This window comes from Lepidochelys olivacea, assembly GCF_965140295.1.
Source record: "Lepidochelys olivacea isolate rLepOli2 genome assembly, chromosome: 5".
Lineage (NCBI taxonomy): Eukaryota > Metazoa > Chordata > Testudines > Cheloniidae > Lepidochelys > Lepidochelys olivacea.
In genome coordinates this window covers 8,056,094-8,079,422 of record NC_140415.1, presented here as the reverse complement: position 1 = coordinate 8,079,422, position 23,329 = coordinate 8,056,094, and positions in this window count along the sequence as shown.

Below are 23,329 nucleotides of genomic sequence, written 5' to 3'. Positions count from 1 at the left end.
CAGCCAGGAATTGAACAAAATGCAATTGACAAATTAAATTCAACCAATTTAGGCCAATTTAAACCTGTGGGGTGGGAAAATGGTACTTTTCTATGCAGTACACAGACCACATGCGTACGGCTGGATTCATCGTATAAATGTATTTCAAAAAGGGGCCAGACGGACTATTAGATATGTGTGTTTAATCTTTCTACAGTCTACAGGATCATACTTAAATAAAAATCTGTGTTTCATAGGTGGGGGCAGCCAGGCTGCACAGAGATGTGAGAAAACCCATTCAGAAGAAGAGCAAGAATCTCTGGCTCATCCTTGCATTTTTGATCCTTAAAGAGCCAGTTGGTTTCCAAGTAATTAACACCAGGACACTATTGTGATTAGAAGAACACTTTGCCACACAGAGCCTATTACAAATATTCTGAAATGACACCTAGACCTGGTCAAATGTTTTCATGCCAAACATGTTTTCCTATAACGTTTTTTCAGGTTTTCTTGGGAAACCCTCCAAATTAACACGTATTTAGTTGCTGAAATTTGAAAAAAAAGTGCACTCTTTTGAACTGAAATTTCAGTGAAAACAAACTTTGATATTTTCCATGGTCGTTTGCAGCGTTGCACCCATGTCAGTCACAGGATATGAGAAAGACTAGGTCAGTGAGGTAACGTCTTTCACTGGACCAACTTTATTGGTGAAAGAGACAAGGTTTCAAGCTCCACAGAGCTCTCCTTCAGGTCCATCAAAAGCCTGTCTCTCTCACCAACAGAAGCTGGTCCAACAAAAGATATTACCTCACCTACTTTGTCTCTCTCAAAAGAAACAAAAGCATTTTTTATTTTTGTCAAAATGTTTAAATGGGAACAAAAACCCACTTCCCTAATCAGCTGTAATTACATCACTTCTGTGAGGTAGGGGAGTATTATTATCCCCATTGGCGAGAGGTGAAACTGAGGCAGGGGCATGTTATGTAATGTGCTCAAACTCTCTCTGGCAGTTGGTGGCAGAGCTGGGAACAAACGTAAGTCCTGCTCTTCAGATTTAGCCACAGAAGTAAATTTCCCCTTCATCTACCTGTTTTCTTATTTTTCCCCAGAGCCCATTGGTAAGCGTTTCCAGAAATTGGGAAGCAAGATGCAGAACACTCTTGCAAAAAGCAAATCCTAACAAGCCCCAGTGCCAGAAAATCTCTATGATGTCTGGTGGTGTATTCCTAGTGTAATACTCCTCACTCTTATTTCACTATCTGACCACTGTGGTAGGAACCTTGCATCCAGATATAGGAAACAAGAGTAGTGGTAATACACTGGTTAAGTGTGTGGGATCACTTGTCCAGCTAGGGAATGACCAAGCTAAGAGCTTGCTGCAACTCCCACCTAATGGCCATGCTTCTTTACATCAAGTGGTAGAGGCCTATGTTCTGATCATTGATTGACCAGTTTCTGAACATAAGAATGGCCATACTGGGTCAGACCAAAGGTCCATCTAGCCCAGCATCTAGTCTTCTGACAGTAGCCAATGCCAGGTGCTTCAGAGGGAATGAACAGAACAAGGAATCATCAAGTGATCCATCCCGTCACCCATTCCAGCTTCTGGCAAATAGAGGTTAGGGACACCATCTCTGCCCATCCTGGCTAATAGCCATGGATGGACCTATCCTCCATGAATTTATCTAGTTCCATTTTGAACCCTGTTACAGTCTTGGCCTTTACAACATCCTCTGGCAAAGAGTTCCACAGGTTGATTGTGTGTCGTGTGAAAAAAATACTTCCCTTTATTTGTTTTAAACCCACTGTCTATTCATTTCATTGAGTGACCCCTAATTCTTGTGTTATGACAAGGAGTAAATAACACTTTCTTATTTACTTTCTCCACACCCGTCATGAGGCTAACCTAGTGAGGAGGGCTTTAAACTAGGTTCACCGGGGGAAGGAGACCAAAGCCCTGAGGTAAGTGGGAAAGCGGGATACCGGGAGGAAGCACAGGCAGGAATGTCTGTGAGGGGAGGGCTCCTGCCTCATACTGAGAATGAGGGGCGATCAGCAGGTTATCTCAAGTGCTTATACACAAATGCACAAAGCCTTGGAAACAAGCAGGGAGAACTGGAGGTCCTGGTGATGTCAAGGAACTATGACGTGATCGGAATAACAGAGACTTGGTGGGATAACTCACATGACTGGAGTACTGTCATGGATGGTTATAAACTGTTCAGGAAGGACAGGCAGGGCAGAAAAGGTGGGCGAGTAGCACTGTATGTAAGGGAGCAGTATGACTGCTCAGAGCTCCGGTACGAAACTGCAGAAAAACCTGAGTGTCTCTGGATTAAGTTTAGAAGTGTGTGCAACAAGAGTGATGTAGTGGTGGGAGTCTGCTATAGACCACCGGACCAGGGGGATGAGGTAGATGAGGCTTTCTTCCGGCAGCTCACGGAAGCTACTAGATCACATGCCCTGATTCTCATGGATGACTTTAATTTTCCTGATATCTGCTGGGAGAGCAATACAGCGGTGCATAGACAATCCAGGAAGTTTTTGGAAAGCGTAGGGGACAATTTCCTGGCGCAAGTGCTAGAGGAGCCAACTAGGGGGGGAGCTTTTCTTGACCCGCTGCTCACAAACCAGGTAGAATTAGTGGGGGAAGCAAAAGTGGATGGGAATCTGGGAGGCAGTGACCATGAGTTGGTTGAGTTCAGGATCCTGACGCAGGGAAGAAAGGTAAGCAGCAGGATACGGACCCTGGACTTCAGGAAAGCAGACTTCGACTCCCTCAGGGAACGGATGGCCAGGATCCCCTGGGGGACTAACTTGAAGGGAAAAGGAGTCCAGGAGAGCTGGCTGTATTTCAAGGAATCCCTGTTGAGGTTACAGGGACAAACCATCCCAATGAGTTGAAAGAATAGTAAATATGGCAGGCGACCAGCTTGGCTTAATGGTGAAATCCTAGCGGATCTTAAACATAAAAAAGAAGCTTACAAGAAGTGGAAGGTTGGACATATGACCAGGGAAGAGTATAAAAATATTGCTCGGGCATGTAGGAATGAAATCAGGAGGGCCAAATCGCACCTGGAGCTGCAGCTAGCAAGAGATGTCAAGAGTAACAAGAAGGGTTTCTTCAGGTATGTTGGCAACAAGAAGAAAGCCAAGGAATGTGTGGGCCCCTTACTGAATGAGGGAGGCAACCTAGTGACAGAGGATGTGGAAAAACCTAATGTACTCAATGCTTTTTTTGCCTCTGTCTTCACGAACAAGGTCAGCTCCCAGACTACTGCACTGGGCAGCACAGTATGGGGAAGAGATGGCCAGCCCTCTGTGGAGATAGAGGTGGTTAGGGACTATTTAGAAAAGCTGGACGTGCACAAGTCCATGGGGCCGGACGAGTTGCATCCGAGAGTGCTGAAGGAATTGGCGGCTGTGATTGCAGAGCCATTGGCCATTATCTTTGAAAACTCGTGGCGAACCGGGGAAGTCCCGGATGACTGGAAAAAGGCTAATGTAGTGCCAACCTTTAAAAAAGGGAAGAAGGAGGATCCTGGGAACTACAGGCCAGTCAGCCTCACTTCAGTCCCTGGAAAAATCATGGAGCAGGTCCTCAAAGAATCAATCCTGAAGCACTTGCATGAGAGGAAAGTGATCAGGAACAGCCAGCATGGATTCACCAAGGGAAGGTCATGCCTGACTAATCTAATCACCTTCTATGATGAGATTACTGGTTCTGTGGATGAAGGGAAAGCAGTGGATGTATTGTTTCTTGACTTTAGCAAAGCTTTTGACACAGTCTCCCACAGTATTCTTGGCAGCAAGTTAAAGAAGTATGGGCAGGATGAATGCTCTATAAGGTGGATAGAAAGTTGGCTAGATTGTCGGGCTCAACGGGTAGTGATCAATGGCTCCATGTCTAGTTGGCAGCCGGTGTCAATTGGAGTGCCCCAGGGGTCGGTTCTGGGGCCGATTTTGTTCCATATCTTCATAAATGATCTGGAAGATGGTGTGGATTGCACTCTCAGCAAATTAGCGGATGATACTAAACTAGGAGGAGTGGTAGGTACGCTGGAGGGCAGGGATAGGATACAGAGGAACCTAGACAAATTGGAGGATTGGGCCAAAAGAAATCTGATGAGGTTCAATAAGGATAAGTGCAGAGTCCTGCACTTAGGACGGAAGAACCCAATGCACCGCTACAGACTAGGGACCGAATGGATAGGCAGCAGTTCTGCGGAAAAGGACCTAGGGGTGACAGTGGATGAGAAGCTGGATATGAGTCAGCAGTGTGCCCTTGTTGCCAAGAAGGCCAATGGCATTTTGGGATGTATAAGTAGGGGCATAGTGAGCAGATCGAGGGATGTGATCGTTCCCCTCTATTCGACATTGGTGAGGCCTCATCTGGAGTACTGTGTCCAGTTTTGGGCCCCACACTTCAAGAAGGATGTGGATAAATTGGAAAGAGTCCAGCGAAGGGCAACAAAAATGATTAGGGGACTGGAACACATGGGTTATGAGGAGAGGCTGAGGGAGCTGGGCTTGTTTAGCCTGCAGAAGAGAAGAATGAGGGGGGATTTGATAGCTGCTTTCAACTACCTGAAAGGGGGTTCCAAAGAGGATGGCTCTAGACTGTTCTCAATGGCAGCAGACGACAGAACGAGGAGTAATGGTCTCAAGTTGCAGTGGGGGAGGTTTAGATTGGATATTAGGAAAAACTTTTTCACTAAGAGGGTGGTGAAACACTGGAATGCGTTACCTAGGGAGGTGGTAGAATCTCCTTCCTTAGAGGTTTTTAAGGTCAGGCTTGACAAAGCCCTGGCTGGGATGATTTAACTGGGAATTGGTCCTGCTTTGAGCAGGGGGTTGGACTAGATGACCTTCTGGGGTCCCTTCCAACCCTGATATTCTATGATTCTATGATTTTATAGACCTCTATCATATTCCTCCTTAGTCGTCTCTTTTCCAAACTGAAAAGTCCCAGTCTTATTAATCTCTCCTCATATGGAAGCTGTTCCACACCCCTAATCATTTTGTCGCCCTTTTCAGAACCTTTTCCAATTCCAATATATCTTTTTTGAGATGGGTGACCCATCTGTATACAGTATTCATGATGTGGGCGTATCATGGATTTATATAGAGGCAATATGATATTTTCTTTCCTCAGCTTGGGGACATGGTGGGATTTGGTAGTTGTGAGGATGGAGCAAGATTCTATGCATGGGCCGTGCATCACTGAATGGAGATACAGTACTTCTGCAACTGCTTGGTAAACTTGCTAATTAAGATAGTTTCATAAAGATGATTGATCTCTCTGGGAAATTTCAGCTCATATCCCACCATCTGTTGATTAGCCAGTTTAACAGGAAAAGGAAATCAGATGACTTGCTCAAGTCCTGATCCTTTGACCTTAAATCATATGACTAATCCTGACTCAGGCAGGTTATCAATCCAACTATTGACATAAGTATGGATGACTCATGTGAGTAAGGGTTGCAGGCTCAGTTCATATATTAAATGCTAAGCCAGGATTGCAATCCAGGCTCCAGTTCTTTTCTCTAACCACATGGCCATCTTGGAATCCGTTGAATCTTGACCATTATTATTTAATTGTATTACAATAGACCCTAGAGGTCCCAGGTGAGATTGAGATACCATTGTGCTAGGTGATGTACATATTCATAGGAAGAAGAATTCCTTGCCCCACAAAGATTTTTACCTAAATAAACAAGGTTGACAAAGTGTGGGAGAGGAAACAGAGGCTCAAAGAGGTCAAGTAACATGCCCCACATTGCAGGCAAAACCACCATTTGAACCCAGGTCCCCTGACTTCCAGCTACTACCCTATAAACTGGACCACACTGATTCTACCAGCTAGAACAGCTGGTTAGAAATGTTCCAATGGAGCATTTTCCTGCAAGGAAATTTTTATTTTAAAAACAATGAAAAAAAACATTTTGATACTGTCAGAATGTTCTATTTCAACGTTTTCAGAATGGAACAGTTCATTTTTTTCCTTTGAAAATGACTTTTCATTTAGAAATATCTATCTATCTATCTATCTATCTATCTATCTATCTATCTATCTATCTATCTATCACAAAATTGAAATGAAATATTTCAATTCAAACTGAAGTGAAAGGTTTTGATAGACCAAAATGAATGATTGATGATGATGGTAACGATGAATCTCATTGCATGGGGAAATTCTGTAATTTTTGCTTTTGATACATATCAGAATGGGGAAAAATGTGAAATCACAGAATTTCCTGCAAAATAGAAAATCCCAGTTTCTACCCTACTCTAACAGTAAATTTTATTTCACAAAGCCTTTGCTCCTGTTAAATGTAACTGCACCCAACCAGGACTTTAACTAAGGGTAGATTTCTTTAAAAAAGAACAGCAGAAAAGTGCTGGATTTCATGTGCTTCTCAGAGGTACTATTGAACCATAACACAAGACACACGGGACACAGAAGACCTGGATGAAATAGACAGCCAGGTGTAAACAGACACCTCATACAAGGATAAGCGTGGTGAAGCTGACTGCAACGGGACAACACAGAATTGGGGGTAAGAAACATATTAAATGCAGAGAATAAAGAGAAACTCATGCTTGGAAAACTGGGACTGCCTTTAATTTTCTACAGCTACTATCAAGGGCAATTTCTAATTTTAATGAAAGTTTTATCTCTCTCCATAGCTTTTCTCTTCAGCTGTCTCCACTTTCCTTATATTTTATCTTTTTAGACTGTACACTGTTAGCATTTGTCACCTTGCTGGTGCCAGTAATGTCTGTCTTGTTCAGTGAACCTACCAAGCACATTTGCTTTAACTAAATCCCATAGAAGGAGCCTGTTCATTCCTCTGAATATAACAGCCTATTTCTAAAGCAAACAGACACTAAGATCAAAACTCCAGGTATATCTCCCCTTCAAGCGAGCAGGAATCATGATGTTCTTAAAACCAACTTCATTGTCTTCATTTAGGTCCACTTTTGCATTGTGAACCCTTTCATTCTGTAGCGAGGGTCACTAGGCATCCTTCATAGGATAGATTCACTCATGTACTGTGATGTAGCACAGGGGTGGGATAGCTGGGTATTCCAAACTACCCTTCTGGTTCTGACAGGTTCTCACATTCATTGGCACACATTTGCTGTAGCAAGGAGAGAACCACAAGAGATGGGAGTTCACATTCAGTTCTTATGAGCCCTGAAAAGTTTAGTTGATCATCCATGTTACCTACAACATCTGGGGCTAGATGCTCAGCCGGTGCAAGCTGGCATAGCTCCATTGACTATTGGATGAAAATCTGGCTCTAGAGCTGCAAAATTGAACTGGACAGCTCATGAACACAGGCACTCTCCTCTCTCAAGATTTACAGCTCCTCCCACTTTTAGTCAGGCCACATATATCATGAGAATAAAACGGCACTTCATGGTCTAGGGGCAGTTTGAATCCAGAACTGTTGTTGTTATTATTACCATGGTGCCTAGAAGCTCTAGTCATGGACCAGAACCCTATTGTGCTAGGCACTGCAAAAACACAGAACAAAAAGATTGGCCCTGCCCCAAAGTGCTTACAATCAACGTATAAGACAAGAGGTAAATAGATGGATACAGACAGACTGACGGGGAGTATAAAGAAACACAGAGATAATATTGGTCAGAATTATAGACAGTGGTCTCAACACACCAACAGCCTAACTGTTGTACATATCATCGAATAGAAGAGTTCAGAGGAGTGCTTTGAAGGAAGATAGATTAATTTTTGAGATGGTGAGGGGGAGCTTCTCCCAGCTTTGGCAGGGGGTGGGGGACAGCATCTGAGAAAGCAAACATGTGCTTGTTTGAAAATGTAACCAGTAGGCAAAGGAGGCTGGGCTCATGGTCTGACTGGAGGTAGGAGTCAACATTTCAGTAGCAAAAGAGAGTCCATAGATAGGTTGTGGCTAGGCCAGGAAGGGCCTCAAAAGTGAAAACGAGTGGCTTACATTAGATGCAATGGAGAAGGGGGAGCCAGTTTGAGGTAAGTATGGGAGAAGTGGTTGAAAATTTTCCACTGAAATATTTTGTTGAAGGAAAATGGCTTTTTGAAAAAAACAATTTTTGTAAATGAGGTTTTTTGTTGATTTTTTTTTTTGAGGGAGGATTAGTTGAAACTCTGAAAACTTGAAAACCAAAACACTTTTCAGTTTAGGAAAAATAAACAAAAGAAACCCCAAATACACAAAGAAAAAAAGCAGGTTTTGGTTGCCAAAAATTGAAATAAATAAATAGTAAGAATAATAAAATCAGTGTTCAGGTTGAAACGTGAGTTTGTAAACGCAGATAATATTGATAAGTGGTCAGGGCCTGGTTCCCACAGAAGTTAACGGAGCAGGATAGAATATGCTCAGTATTTGCACTAAAAAATGAGGGGGGGGATGAAAAAAAATATTTACTTTTTTTTTAAAAAGGGGGAAAAAAGATTGAAATTGATGGGTTTTTCAACCAAAATGAAAAAAAAAACAAAAAATGGATTTTCTTTTTGTGCCAAAAAACTGGAAAAAACAGCTTCAGTGGGAAAACTTTTGACCAACCCTAGAAGTTACTGCTACCTCTGCTAGCTAATGAAGTTATTCTTTTAGCTAACATGGAAGAGGTCTGGGTTTTTGATGAAGAAGTTGCCAGGTTCATACACAGCTCATAACCTGTGTTGGAGTTTACTATTACACAAATGTAGCCCTGTTTTGGATATCACCTTGTTTGTGAACTCCTCCTGCTCTCTGCAGATATATTTGCTATTCACAGGTAATTTTCAACCTGTGGTTGTTCACAAAATGTTCACAGCAGCTCTTTGATAGCAGTGTTGTGTGATTAGTTGCCCCACCCCCCGGTATTGATCCTGCTTCCTTATTGGATGACTGTAGCATTTTAAGAGAGGACAATAATTATTTATTTATTTATTATTATTATTATAATAATTGATAATTGATAATTAATAATACTAATAATAATTGATATCCATCTTGTGGGACAAATTTTCAGACAAACATTTATGCTCAACTTTGAGAAAATGTCAAGGTTCATGACCAGTTTAATGAATACAAGGCTGTGGTCCAAGCAGCCACATGGGCTACATTCTTGCCACCTTTACTCACATTGTGTGGTACCTTCTAAATACTCCCTTTGATTTCAATTGTAAGACTCCATATGAGTAAAGATGGAAAAACCTGCTTCTCATCCCTGTAGATTATACTGAAATGGACTCCCCAATCATTTGGGAAACTTCATAAAGTTAGGTTTGGCTCAAGACAAGCATGAAGGTGCTGATGTGGCAAAGTAGGGCCCCCCAAACAACTTCTTCATCCCTAATTTCCGGGTATCTAGACACCTGTAAGTCCATGGTACATCCACAACTTTAATACCGCATGCAATTCTGGTTGTTCCATCTCAAAAAATAAATATTAGAATTGGAAAAGGTACAGAGAAGGGCAACACAAATGATTAAGGCAGTGGTTCTCAACGTTGGTCCACCACTTGTTCAGGGAAAGCCCCTGTCACGCCGGGCCAGTTTGTTTACCTGCTGCGTCCACAGATTTGGCTGATCGCGGCTCCCACTGGCCGCAGTTCACCGTTCCAGGCCAATGGGGGCTGCAGAAAGCGGTGCGGGCCAAGGAATATGCTGGCTGCCCTTTCTGCAGCCCCCATTGGCCTGGAGTGGCGAACTGCAGCCAGTGGAAGCCATAATCGTCCGAATCTGCGGACGCGGCAGGTAAACAAACCAGCCCAGCCCGCCAGGGGCTTTCCCTGAACAAGCAGTGGACCAGAGTTGAGAACCATTGGATTAGGGGTATGGAACAGCTTCCATCTAAGGAGAGATTTAAAAGATTGGGACTTTTTAGCTTGGGAAAGAGACGACTATGGGGAGATATAATAGAGATCTATAAAATCATGGATGGTGTGGAGAAAGTGAATAAGGAAGTGTTGTTTACTCCTTCACATAACACAAGAACAAGGGCTCAACAGGTTTAAAACTAACATAAGGAAGTCATTCTTATGTCTCCAATTTTTAAAAGGGGCTCCAGGGGTGACCTTGGCAACTATAGACCAGTAACTATAGACCAGGGCAAATTGGTTGAAACTATTATAAAGAACAAAATTGTCAGACACATAGATGCACATAATTTGCTGGGAAATAGTCAATGTGTTTTGTAAAGCGAAATCATGCCTCACCAATCTACTAGAATTCTTTGAGGGGGTCAACAAGCGTGCGGACAAAGGAGATCCAGTGGATATAGTGTATTTAGATTTTTAGAAAGCTTTTGACAAGGTCCCTCACCAAAGGCTATTAAGCAAAATAGGCAGTCATGGAATAAGAGGGAAGGTTCTCTCATGGATTGGTAACTGGTTAAAAGATAGGAAACAAAGGGTAGGAATAAATGGTCAGTTTTCAGAATGGAGAGAGGTAAATAGTGGTGTCCCCCAGGGGTCTGTACTAGGCCCAGTCCTATTTAACATATTCATAAAAGATCTGGAAAAAGGGATAAACAGTGAGATGGCAAAATTTGCAGATGATACAAAACTATTCAAGATAGTGAAGTCCCAGGCAGACTGTGAAGAGCTACAAAAGGATCTCACAAAACTGGGTGACGGGGCAACAAAATGGCAGATAAAATTTAATGTTGATAAGTGCAAAGTAATGCTCATTGGAAAACATAATCCCAACTATACATATAGAATGATGGGGTCTATATTATCTGTTACCACTTAAGAAAGAGATCTTGCAGTCGTTGTGGATAGTTCTCTGACATCATCAACTCAATGTGCAGCGGCAGTCAAGAAAGTGAACAGAATGTTGGGAATCATTAAGAAAGGGATAGATAATAAGACAGAAAATATCATATTGCCTCTATATAAATCCATGGTACGCCCACACCTTGAATGCTGCATGCAGATGTGGTCGCCCCATCTCAAAAAAGATGTATTGGAATTGGAAAAGGTTCAAAAAAGGGCAACAAAAATGATTAGGGTATAGAATAGCTTCCATATGAGGAAAGATTAATAAGACTGGGACTTTTCAGCTTGGAGAAGAGGCGACAAAGGGGGATATGATATACATCTATAAAATCATGAGTGGTATAGAGAAAGTAAATAAGGGAGTGTTATTTACTCCTTCTCATAATACAAGAACAAGGGGCCACCAAATGAAATTAATAGGTAGCAGGTTTAAAACAAACACAAGAAAGTATTCTTTCATGCAACACACTGTCAACCTCTGGAACTCCTTGCCAGAGGGTGTTGTGAAGGCCAATACTATAATGGGGTTCAAAAGGGAGCTAGATAGATTCTTGGAAGGTAGGTCCATCAATGGCTATTAGCCAGGATGGGCAGGAATGGTGTCCCTAGCCTCTGTTTGTCAGAAGCTGGGATTGGGTGACAGGGCATGGATCACTTGTCTGTTCATTCCCTTTGGGGCACCTGGCATTGGCCACTGTCAGAAGACAGGATACTGGTCTTGATGGACCTTTGGTCTGACCCAATATGGCCGTTCTTATGTTCGTCATAAAACACAGTCAACCTCTGGAACTTGTATCCAGGGGATGTTGTGAAGGCCAAAACTATTGCTGGGGGTGTAAGGGTCTAAGTACTCTCCCTATACCCATATCTGGACATTAGCTTTGGGTGCACAGAAGGAAACATACACCGCCTGCCTATTTACTGCCCAATCTGAAATATTTCAGCAGAACCTTTGTCCCATCACTCCAACTCACCGGCCAATGCAGCTAACCCAGTTTTGGGGGGGGGGGTCTTAATTTACAGGTGATTTAGGTTAGCATCAAGCTATTAGCACAAAGGGAGCAGCCACCATGAGGCAGTGCTACTTTTTTGCATCCTTGCTCAGGGCTGTTCTTTAAAAGCAAAATCTAGGCCTCAAAAATGGCTGATGTCATTATATTGCACAGTATTGCCTGCAGTTTTTTCTTTTGTCTCTGCTGCTGTTCTGGACTCCTGGGCCAACGATACAGACTACTAAGGCTATCAGATTCAGTATATTTTCTATGGCCAGACACTGCCTGGCTTTGCTGCCCACTTGAATCCGAACACACAAAGCAGCACAGGAAACAGCAAAGCAAACGTGCTATGTTAACACGCTGACACAATGGAATAAATCCCATTCCACACTAATGAGGAAGATGGGAGGAGAGTGAGGGTTTTCTTCCCTTTTTAATAAAAATGCTCTGAAAGTGCGAGGAAGAAAATGTACTGGATGAGCTTTGGTAGAAATAATTATTCATTATTTACAGTGTATAATGCAGTTGGTTCTGTAGCCTGGGCATTTTTACAAGAGATAAAGGGTCCAATTATATTCTCATTCATGCTGAAATAAATCTAGAGTAATTCCTTTGTCTCCCCTATGCTGGTGGAAGCCACAAACTGCTGGGTAAATTGGGGTTCCACCCCCTTTGCACTTCCAGAATGAGAGCAATATCTGGCTTGAAATACCTTTACAATTAAGTGTTCTTCTTCTTCTTTTTTTTTTTGCCATAGCTCCATTCTCCTCCTTTTAAGACGCTTTTAAGGGGGTATGTTCTTTCCCTGTAATGTCTGTTAAACCACTCTGAAGGCAGATTGCTTGGGAGGAAGGCCCAAATATTTATTAACTTCATGATCACACCATTCAAACTGAGATTTATCAGGGTTCTGGACATCGCTAATTATTTTTGAAGCATCAAAGCCTTGCTAGGTGCACATGTAGCCCAGTGGTGACTCCATTCCACAGTGATCCAGAAGATATGAGTTGTTAAAACCTCCAGCTTCAGAGCCTTGGCTCCTTCTGTCAAGAAGTTTATGCTTTTAGCTCTGGAGGGCCATAGTTCAATCACCAGAGTGTTGACTAAGAAGGCGACCATCACACTTAAACAGTTCGGAATGTGCCTATTGAACTGAGTTTTTGTCATAATCACACCCATTCATTAACAGCTTGATACCAAGCCTGGCACTCCCCAGCACAGAACAAAATGGGATGAAAGTGCATTTTGGGAGTATATCTTAAATACGTGGACTAAGTCATATGTTAATTTCTTTTTCCCTGCTGACTCATTTCCGTTTAGGACTCATCAAAAGCTGAATCATCTGTAGAATGTTTAGTGAGCAATAGATGTCTCAGGGTTTGTTTGTTTTTTAAACCATAAATGAAATTGACAAAGCAATAGAGTTTTGTTACAAATAATATTCTTTAGTATTCTCTCCATCCATTTATCTAATCTGTATTCTCCTGCCACACCCACAGCTGCAGTAGCTGAATGCCTGCGTTATGAATTTATCTCTTTTTTTGGTTAGTGAACCAACTACAAAGCAATCCTTATTCTCACTGAATGCATTTGTGATATGTATTGGAACAAACAATTTGCACAAATAATGTTCTGCCTATGGGCTGTTCATGAACTGTTTGCTTTGACTATTTGCTATCCGTACTGTGTGGTAAGTCACCTATGTCATGCTGCAGCATTTTGCTCACTGATTGGATGACTGAAACCGTGTAAGCAAGAAAATAAATGAGCACCTGAGAATAGCAAAATAACAAAGTGCTATCTGGTCTCAATTGTCAGATATATACTCCTTTACGCTAAAATTTATGATAGTTTGGGATTAACCAAAGTTTTACAAGTGCATGGCAGTTATCCAAATACTCACAAATAAAGAATAATATGATCTCAAAATTTTTGACCAAGATTTTCAAAACTGGCTAATTATATTTAGGCTCCTAAGTCCCCATTCAGGATACCTAAAGAACTGATTTTCCAAAGTGCCTCAGCCATCCTACAAATGGAATTGACTTGAATGGAAGCTGCTGAGTTCTCAGCACTTTAGAAACTCAGTTCACTTATTTATCTATCTAGGGTGGGATTTTCCAAAGTGCCAAAGGAGCACATCTCATTGAAAGCTAATGGTCTTGTGCTCATAAATCACACAGGCTCTTTTGAAAATCTGATCTTTAAATAGTGACATAGGTTCCTAACTTTTGGAGGTCTATTCTGAAAATTCTCTGCCTTGGTGAACTCCACACATGTTTTTGTATATAAAAGGGGGGGGGGGGAAGAGAGAGAAGAGACAAAACTTACAATGTTTGACCAGTTTTATTAAGCAGGCAAGCAAAATAATTTTTCATCTCTGTCTGGCACCCATTACTTAACTCCCACAACAAAACAAACAAACAAACCCTACAGGTGGGACTCTGTGGAATCTCCCCTGGAAGAAACTGACTCTCCTCTTGGGAAGCCATGTTCATACTTTGAGAAACACAGCAGAGGAGAATTTTTTGGAAGCAGTAAAATGTATTTCATCATTGCTTGTGTTGCCAGCAGCTACAGGAGGCTGCTGCATCAATACAGCTGATGGTTTTAAAGTGCAAAGACAATTAAATCAATTCAACCCTTCCTGATGGGTGCAACTTTCAAAGTGACATCAAACAAAACATTGTTAAAGCTCTGTGTGTGTGTGCGTGCATTAAGAAAGTGCATTGAGTTTATGGCATTGCTCCACTCATTCTTGCACTAAACATGGAATTCAACTTCCCTATTGTCTAGCCAGCTATCAAGATAGGAGCCATTTGCAAAATTTGGATCCACATCTAGGTTCACATTCTTCCCACCTCCAAATTTCAGGAACTTCATATGTAGGGGCCAGGTCCATCTATCATTCGTGGCTATTTTTTAACTTGGCATAATGACATTTCTTTACATCACCAAGAGGTTATAGGTGTTACATTTACACAGAAAGTATAAAATATGAGTCTACCATGAACTTCAGTGTGGGAAGCTCATAAGATTAATGGATCTGGTATGTAGGCTCCAGCAAGCAAATTATTTTTTAATGTAAAAAGGAAGAAAGCCATGAATATTGCGTTATCCAAAGATTATATTTTTTCTCGTTGAACAAGAAAGTTCCTCATCAAAAAGATGCGGGGTCAATAATGACCTTCTTCGAACATAGATCTGTTGTTCATTTTTAGAACTGGTCTGAAAATTTGAATCAGAAGTTTTCTCATGGAAAGTGCCATGTGGAGCAAACTGATTTTTTTCATGAAATCATATATATTTCAATGATATTTTGTTATGAAAAATATTAGGGAAAAAAGTTTGAAAATGTTGAATAACTTCATTTTGACATTTTGAGAATGAAAAGTATTTTTAGATGATTATTTTATTTCAAATTTTACTTTATTTTATATTTTTAATCAATGAAAAATCTCAAAATCAAAATGAAATGTTTCAAACTTTTCAAAGCACAAAGTTTTAATTACATGAAAGGAGGTTTTTTTTCCCCCACAATTTCATTTTATAAAAGTCTTCAACCTTTTGACTTTTCCTTCTAATTCAGGATGAAACGAAATCTCACAATTTTTGGCAGATGGAAAAACCTTCTTTCTGACCAACATCACCCTGTATCTATGTGGCCTTTGAGCACCTCACAGACCTGAATGGAATTTATCCTCACAATACCCACTGTGAAAAAAGAAAAGGAATACTAGTGGCACCTTAGAGACTAACCAATTTATTTGAGCATAAGCTTTCGTGAGCTACAGCTCACTTCATCGGATGCATTTCGTGGGCTGTAGCTCACGAAAGCTTATGCTCAAATAAATTGGTTAGTCGCTAAGGTGCCACAAGTACTCCTTTTCTTTTTGCAAATACAGACTAACACGGCTGCTACTCTGAATATCACTGTGATGTAGGGAACTGATATTCCCATTTTACAGATGGGAGCTGATAAATAGGGGAGAAGAAGTGACTTGCTCAACGTTACAGAGGCAATCTGTGACTGAGTTAGTAGCTGAACAGGGATCTCCTCAGTTCCAATCCAGTGTCCTTCCTACCTACAAATCATCTCCACCAACACTGGCTATCAAGCCAAGGGGAACTCCAGCAGAAGAAGAAATTATCAACCTACTGAAGTTTAGTTCTGATGCAAATTTAGAGGGTTTTTTCTAAAAGGAATGACACTGTGGTTGAGGCAGTTCAGGCATTTTGGGGTTTCTAGGCAGCTAGCTTCTTCCTTAGCAACTTGCCTATTTGCTGTCATCCTTACCATGTTGATTGGCTATTCCGCATCGGAATGATGAGGGGTGAGCCAGTTCACACAAACAATGTACCTTGCTAACCCTGCAGGCAGAGCTGTACTTAGCATTTCAAGTCAGGCATCTCAAGCAATTTTCTGCTACTCATTGCCTACCCACCATGGGTCAATGGTGTCTCTCCACTGTTGTCACACCGATATATATATAAGGCTAGTCTAAGTATCTGGGAGGAGAGGGGAATGAGATAATTCTTTTGAAAAACTCACCAAACGAAAATGACTCTTTATTACACCAGACTAGTATGTGTTTTTAGGTTCCCAGGCCTCAGTCAGGAAGTCAAGGCAGGCTGCTTGTTCTTTTAACAGTGGCCATCAAAGCACACTGATTTCTATGTCCATAACTGTTTTGACAAGAAGAAGAGATAAAAAATAAGTTTTAAAATCAAAGAACCAAATTATGATCTCAATTACAGTGGCGTCAATCTGGAGTGACTCCACTGACGTTTGTGAGAGCTAGGCCGAAAGGCTGGCTCTGCCTTCAGTCAAAACTCCAAGCAAACCAGAACTGGAGATGAACCAAACCTGAGGGTGGTTTTAGTTTCCTTTTTGCTAAATGTTGTTCGTTAGGATTTTGTTTGTGTTTGTTTGTTTTGTTTTTACATACAGCAGAGATCCCTTTTATCTGGATCTCAACAACTGGATTGGGAAGATAAGAGTCAACAAAGATCAGGTACCTAGTTCTGGTAGGAGTCAATCCAACAGGTTTTTTTTAAGGTTCTGATATGACCAATTAACTCTTTCCACCAACTATTTTTCATGTAGCTGATGAACCAGAGGGAACCAGAAGGCGAGTGACCAATTCTTTGTTTCCTTTTTAATTTTTTCCTTTTTTTTCTTTTTTTTTTTGTCCAGCTGAACTGAAAGCAGGATTTAACAGAAACCTTGTGAGATTTCCAAACCAATTTTGGCGGAGAGGTTCAGACATTTCTAATAAACTTTGGATAAAGGTCAAAATTTTCAAAAGCAGGTGCCTAAATAGAGGATCTTAAGCACATTTAGGCCCCTTAACAGAACTGGTTTGAGGTGTTGGGCAACTATGGTTGCCATGGAAACCAATGAAGACCCAATTCAGAATATCACTTAAGCATATGTTTAAGGCCCACCGGAGGAAGTCCCCTTGTGACTCAAGCACATGCTTAATGTTAAGAACATGTTTAGGTGGTTTCCAGAATAGGGATGCTTTCCTATATCAAGGTGTGAGAGTTGCAGGTACTCAGAAGATATGAAAATTGTTCCAGGTCCATTCAAGTGCCTAAATATGGATTTAGGAGCCTAACTAGAAACCAGGCATGAAAATTTGGGACACAAGTAGTGAGATCGTTATTCTCAACTAAGTCTGAACTGGGAACCTGTCAAGGTCCACTGATCATTAAATAGCTTACTTTATGTATAGCGAAATTTAAAGAGTAATTAATCACTTACAAAAAAAGCACCACTTTTTCTTCTGTCTTTGTAATAGGATGTTTTCATCTTGTTAAAGTACAAGCATGGTTTTGCAGTGGAATTTATTTTTTAAATTAAAAATATATTTTCTGTTTTGGTGAAAAAACAAGAATGTTTAAAAGTGCTTTCTTCTCCTTTTTTATCCAGAACATCCGATCTAGAACCATTAAACTTGAAGATGGCAAAAAGAACTGAAAAGCATAATTATAAACCTGAGGAAATATTTTCTCCTGTTCTGACTCAGTAATGTGGGAGAGGAAAGGATTTAAGATCTGATGAAGACTCTAATAAATCACACCAGATTAACAGTGCTTTGAATTTTTGGCGTGTGTGCATACAGACACGTATATATATTCCCTCTTCCCACCCATAACTGAAAAGCAAATATCTTGCACATGTAGGTCAGAATATGAAAATAGCACCAGAATGCAATAATCTGAACAGTGTTTTTTCAAAGTGTCTATTGTCTACCATATGGTCTTTAATCCAAAAATAATCTTTGCTTTATTATTTCTGACTAGAATCTAAGTGGAAATTTGTAAAGGTTTGTCCTGTACTGTCTCGAACTGCTTTTGAAGACTGCAGTTTATTACTTTGTCCATAAAATCAAGACAGCAAAACATATTTTATTAAGCAAATGGTACTGCTAATTTAGCAGCAGTGGAAGCATACTTTATTAATTTTGTAGGGATTAACATTTTGAAAAAGCCACTGATCATATTTTAAAATAATTATACAAAGCATGATGTTGACATTCAGGAGATAAGGGGATCATCTTGTTCCCACTCACCCGCAATCATACATCACTTCTCTTTGCTTTATTTATGGTAAAAGTACTAGAACAAATTTATGCCTAGTGGAACTCAATGTGATGTTGATGCTACTGAAATCAACAACGCCCTGTGATGGGGAACACTCAACAGCAGTGCCATCTGGAGGTCAGGCCCGGGTGTGGCGGGTTGTCTTCTTCCCAGATGTTTCCCTTTCTCACTATAGTTACTCCACCTGTGGGTCTTGATCTTTTTAGTGGCACAGTCCTCCAGACAAGTCACATGTCTGAGTCCACCCTTTTCAGGATACACATACAGAGTCCAATAATGTGGAAGTCTTCAGAAGTTAGCAAGGGCTTCAGGGATTCCCCCTTGGATTGGGATAATAGAATCACAGAATCATAGAAGAGTGAGGTTGGAAGAGACCTCAGGAGGTCAAATAGTCCAACCCCCTGCTCAAAGCAGGACCAACACCAACTAAATCATCCCAGCCAGAGCACTTTCAAGCCAGGCCTTAAAAACCTCTAAGCATGGAGTTTCCACCACCTCCCTAGGTAACCCATTACAGTGCTAGTGAAATAGTGTTTCCTAATATCCAGCCTAGACTTGTCCCCACTGCAACTTGAGACCATTGTTTCTTGTTCTGTCACCTGCCACCACTGAGAACAGCCGAGCTCCATCCTCTTTAGAACCCCCGCTTCAGGTAGTTGCTATCAAATCCCCCATCACTCTTCTCTTCTGCTGACTAAATAACCCCAGTTCCCTCAGCCTCACCTCGTAAGTCATGTGCCCCAGCCCCCTAATCATGTTCGTTGCCTTCCACCAGACTCTCTCCAATTTATCCACATCCTTTCTGTAGTAGGGGGCCCAAAAATGGACACAATGCTCCAGATGTGACCTCACCAGTGGCAAATAGATGGGAATAATCACTTCCCTCGATCAGATCTGATCTGCTGGCAATGCTCCTACTAATGGAGCCCAAGATGCTGTTAGACTTCTTGGCAACAAGGGCACACTATTGACTCATATCCAGCTTCTTGTCCACTGTAATCCCCAGGTCCTTTTCCGCAAAACTGCCGCTTAGCCAGTCGGTCCCCAGTCTGTAGCAGTGCATGGGATACTTCCGTCCTAAGTGTTGGAGTCTGCACTTGTCCTTGTTAACCTCATCAGATTTCTTTTGGCCCAGTCCTCCAATTTGTCTAGGTCATTCTGGACCTTATCCCTTGCATCCAGCATATCTACTTCTCCCCACAGCTAAGTGTCATTCGCAAACTTGCTGAGGGTGCAATACATCCCATCATCCAGATCATTGGATTAAAGAAGATATTGAACAAAAGTGGCACCAGGACTGACCCCTGCATCACTCCACTTTATACCGGTTGCCATCTAGACAATAAGTCATTGATCACTACCCATTGAGCCTGACAATCTAGCCAGCTTTCTATCCACCTTATAGTCCATTCATCCAATCTATACTTATTTAACTTGCTGGCAAGAATACTGCGGGAGACAGTATCAAAAGCTTTACCAAAATCAAGGTATATCACAACCTCTGCTTTCCCCATATCCACAGAACCAGTTATCTCATAATAGAAGGCCAGAGCTTGGTCAGGCATGACTTGCCCTTGGTGAATCCATGTTGACTGTACCTGATCACCTTCCTCTCCTCCAAGTGCTTCAAAATGCATACCTTGAGGACCTGCTCCATTATTTTTCTGGGGACTGAGGTGAAGCTGACCGGTCTGTAGTTCCCCAGATTCACCTTCTTCCCTTTTTTAAAGATGGGCACTATATTTGCCTTTTTCCAATCATCTGGGACCTTCCCTGATCACCACAAGTTTTCAAAGATAACGGCCAATGGCTCTGCAATCAATCACTTCAGCCAACTCCCTGAGCACCCTCAGATGCATTGCATCCAGCCCCAGGGGCTTGTGGATGTACAGCTTTTCTAAATCATCCTTAACCTGTTTTTTCACCACTACGGGCTGCTTACCTCCTCCCTGTACTGTGCTGCCTAATGCAGCAGTTTGGGAGTTGACCTTGTCTGTGAAGACTGAGGCAAAACAAGCATTGAGTACTTCAGCTTTTTCCACATCATTTGTCACTAGGTTGCCTCCTACACTTTCCCTGACCTTCTTTTTTTTTGCTAACATACTTGTAGAAACCCTTCTTGTTACCCTTCACATGCCTTGCTAGCTTCAACTCCAATTGTGCTTTGGCCTTCCTGATTACATGCCTGCATGCTTGAGCAATATTTTTATACTCCTCCCTTTTCATCTGTCCAAGTTTCCACTTCTTGTAAGCTTCTTTTGTGTGTTTAAGCTCACTGAAGATTTTACTGTTAAGCCAAGCTGGTTGCCTGCCATATTTGCTATTCTTTCTGCACTTCAGGATGGTTTGTTCCTGAGCCCACAATAAGGTTTCTTTAATATATAGCTAGCTCTCCTGGACTCCTTTCCACCTCATATTAGCCCTTTAGGAGATCCTGCCCATCAGTTCCCTGAGGGAGTCAAAGTCTGCTTTTCTGAAGTCTAGGGTCTGTATTCTGCTCTTCTCCTTTCTTCCTTTTGTGAGGATCCTGAACTCAACCGTCTTATGGTCACTGCTGCCCAGGTAGCCACCCACTTCTACTTGCCCTAGCATTTCTTCCCTGTTTGTGAGCAGCAGGTCAAGAAGAGCATGGCCCCTAGCTGGTTTCTCCAGCACTTGCATCAGGAAGTTGTCCCCAACACTCTCCAAAAACTTCCTGGATTGTCTGTGCACTGCTGTTATTACTCTCTCAGCAGAAGTCAGGGTGATTGAAATCCCCCTTGAGAACCAGGGTCTGTGATCTGGAAACTTCAGTTAGTTGTCTGAAGAAAGCCTCGTCTACCTCCTCCTGGTCTTCTCCTACCTTCTCCTACTATCTCCTACCTCTTGGTCTGGTGGTCTATAGCAGACACCTACCATGACACCACCCTTGTTGCTCTTGCCTCTAAACTTAACCCAAAGACTCTTAACAGGATTTTCTCCAGTTTCATACTGGAGCTCTGAGCAATCATACTGTTCTCTTACATACAGTGCAACTCCACCACCTTTTCTCCCCCAGCTGTCCTTCCTGAACAGTTTAAACCCATCCATGACAGTGCTCCTGTCATGTGAGTTACCCCACCAAGTCTCTGTTATTCCAATCACATCATAGTTCCTTCACTGTGCCAGGACTTCCATTTCTTCCTGCTTGCTGACCAGGCTTCTTGCGTTCATCTACAGGCACCTAAGATAACTAGCTGATTGCCCAACTTTCTCAGTATGAATCAGGAGGATCTTAGGGTCTGGACCATTGCACCTTCAAGATCTTCCCCAACTATGTTCCCCCACCAAGAAATAGATTTCTGTCATTGCCCCCTCTGCAGGATTAGTAGAGGATCCTGGTACCACCCTCCCAACCAGGTTCTAATCCAGGGCCCAAGAGTACACAACTAAGACTTGCACCGTGGAACATTATGCGGATGCCTCCCTGGATTGCTTCCTACCAGTGTCCCCTCTTCCAACAGAGGCAAACACAAAACTAAAATCTCTGACCTTCAAAAGTCCCCAGTCCCTCCTTCACATGCATGGTCAGATCAATATCTCCAAGCTCCAGGCAGCAAGAGCTCCTGGGATGCTCCTTCCCAAGAGTTCAGTGCACGGGGCAGCTCTCTTCCACTGTCTGCCTCCTTCTGAGCCTCTCCGTTTCCCTTTTAAGCTCCCCGTCCATTGCAGGTGCAGTAGTGTGGGGCCACCTGGGCCCAGAGCTGCTCCGTAACACCTTGTTCTCCAGTGTGGGGTGTGTATGCCCTATCACAAGCCCCCATTTGGAATATAATTTAACCGTGTGCTTGAGTCCCACAGGGGAAAGCCCCATTGGGACTTAAGTACATACTGAAGCATAGTCAGTGGAGTTACATCAGGGATAAATGTGACTCAGCAGCTTTCCAGCTGAATTAATCCAGCTGTGAAGGCCAGTAGGGATCATCTAATCTAAACTCCTGGCCAGAAAATCCATAGAATTTGATCCAGAATTATTCTTGCAGTGGAAGAAGTAATTTGTCTCTGCTACATAAGTGAACTATTATGCCTAATCACTTTTCAAGTAGGTCATATTCTGTTTGGGGAAGCAGCAATCTACAGTTGTTTATGTGGTGTCATTCACTTCCACTTCTTTGAGGCTGCTATCCCCACTTAATTGCACATTAAAACCCTGTGCAAAAATAGTTACTCAGTATCACAACTAGAAGTCCTAGAAGGCTCTTGAGACAGTCTGCTCTCTAGAGTCTTCTACTATAGTTGTGAGGGGCAGCTTGTTTAAACAACCATCTGCAGGAGCCAGATGCTCAGCTGATGTAAACAAGCATAACTTAATTGAAGTCAACAGAGCCAAACTGATTTGCATCAGCTGAGGATCCAGCCCCTGAACTTTTACGTGCTTCATCAAACTTAATTATTTTACTATTGGTATGACAGTAACATGTAGATACCACAACCAAGCTCAGAAGCACATTGTGCTAGGGGCTGTACAAACCTATAGTTAGTGAAAGTCCTTCCCGGAGCAACTTACAGTTAAGGCCCCAATACTGAAATGACTTAATTATATACTTAACTTTACATAATGTGAATTCATAGATTCATAGCTTCCAGAAGGGACCATTGTGATAATCTAGTCTGACCTCCTGTATAATATGGGCCAGAGAACTTCCACCAAATAAATCCTGCAGCAGATATTTTAGGAAAAAAAATCCGATCTTGATTTAAAAATTATCAATGATGGAGAACCCACCATGGCCCTTTGGCAAGTTGTCCAATGGCTAATTACACTCTGTTAAAAATTTACACCATAGTTACAGTCTGAATCTGTGTAGCTTCAAATTCCAGCCATTGGATTGCATCAACCTTTCGCTGCCAGTTGAGGAGACCATTATTAATATTTGTTCCCCATGTAGGTACTTATAGACAGTAATCAAGTCACCCCTTAGCCTTCCCTTAGTTAAACTAAATAGATCAAGCTCCTT